This window comes from Arachis duranensis, chromosome 4, assembly GCF_000817695.3.
Source record: "Arachis duranensis cultivar V14167 chromosome 4, aradu.V14167.gnm2.J7QH, whole genome shotgun sequence".
In the NCBI taxonomy this organism is placed as follows: domain Eukaryota; kingdom Viridiplantae; phylum Streptophyta; class Magnoliopsida; order Fabales; family Fabaceae; genus Arachis; species Arachis duranensis.
This window is the reverse complement of record NC_029775.3, coordinates 78,983,105-78,984,805: the sequence shown is the minus strand read 5'-3', so window position 1 is coordinate 78,984,805 and position 1,701 is coordinate 78,983,105.

Sequence of the window (1,701 nt, the reverse complement as noted above, 5' to 3'; positions counted from 1 at the left end):
TTGGTGAAGAAGAGAGAGAGTGGTAGGGTAGGTGGGGATCCTGTGGGGTCCACAGATCCTGAGGTGTCAAGGAAAAGTCATCCCTGCACCAAATGGCAAGCAAAATCTCGTTTTGTGCCAATTCTGGCGTTAAACGCCGGGCTGGTGCCCATTTCTGGCGTTTAACGCCAGCTTCTTGCCCTTTTCTGGCGTTTAACGCCAGTCTGGTGCCCCTTTCTGGCGTTAAACGCCCACAATGGTGCCAGACTGGGCGTTAAACGCCCAACAGCTAGCCTCACTGGCGTTTAAACGCCAGTGGGTGCGTCCTCCAGGGTGTGCTGTTTTTCTTCCTGTTTTTCATTCTGTTTTTGCTTTTTTTATTGATTTTGTGACTTCTTTTCTTCCTGTTTTTCATTTTGTTTTTGCTTTTTTCATTGTTTTTGTGACTTCTTATGATCATCATCCTACAAAAAATATAAAATAACAAAAGAAAATAGTTAATTATAAAACATTGGGTTGCCTCCCAACAAGCGCTTCTTTAATGTCATTAGCTTGACAGAGGACTCTTATGGAGCCTCAGAAATGCTCAGAGCCATGTTGGAACCTCCCAACACCAAACTTAGAATTTGAATGTGGGGGTTCAACACCAAACTTAGAGTTTGGTTGTAGCCTCCCAACACCAAACTTAGAGTTTGACTGTGGGGGCTCTGTTTGGCTCTGCTTTGAGAGAAGCTCTTCATGCTTCCTCTCCATGATGACAGAGGGACCAAAAGCGTATAAATTATCCGCTCATCAGTTGCAGAGGAAGATCCTTGAGTATTGAATACAAGTTAGTCCTCATTCAATTGAAGGACCAACTCTCCTCTGTTAGCATTAATCACAGTTTTTGCTGTGGCTAGGAAAGGTCTGCCAAGGATGATGGTTTCATCCATGCATTTCCCAGTCTCTAGGACTATGAAATCAGTAGGGATGTAATGGTCTTCAACTTTAACCAGAACATCCTCTACAAGTCCATGGGCTTGTTTTCTTGATTTGTCTGCCATCTCTAGTGAGATTTTTGCAGCTTGCACCTCAGAGATCCCTAACTTCTCCATTGCAGAGAGAGGCATGAGGTTTACACTTGACCCTAAGTCACACAAGGCCTTCTTGAAGGTCATGGTGCCTATGGTACAAGGTATTAAAAACTTCCCAGGATCCTGTCTCTTTTGAGGCAATTTCTGCCTAGACAAGTCATCCAGTTCTTTGGTGAGCAAAGGGGGTTCATCCTCCCAAGTCTCATTTCCAAATAACTTGTCATTTAGCTTCATGATTGCTCCAAGGTATTTAGAAACTTGCTCTTTAGTGACATACTCATCTTCTTCAGAGGAAGAATACTCATCAGAGCTCATGAATGGCAGAAGTAAGTCCAATGGAATCTCTATGGTCTCAGTTTGAGCCTCAGATTCCCATGGTTCCTCATTGGGGAACTCATTGGAGGCCAGTGGATGCCCAGTGAGACCTTCCTCAGTGGCGTTCACTGCCTCTCCTTCCTCCCAAAATTTGGCCATGTTGATGGCCTTGCACTCCCCTTTTGGATTTTCTTCTGTATTGCTTTGAAGAGTACTAGGAGGGAGTTCAGTAAATTTCTTGCTCAGCTGACCCACTTGTGCCTCCAAATTTCTAATGGAGGACCTTGTTTCAGTCATGAAACTTTGAGTGGTTTTGATTAGATCAGAGACCATG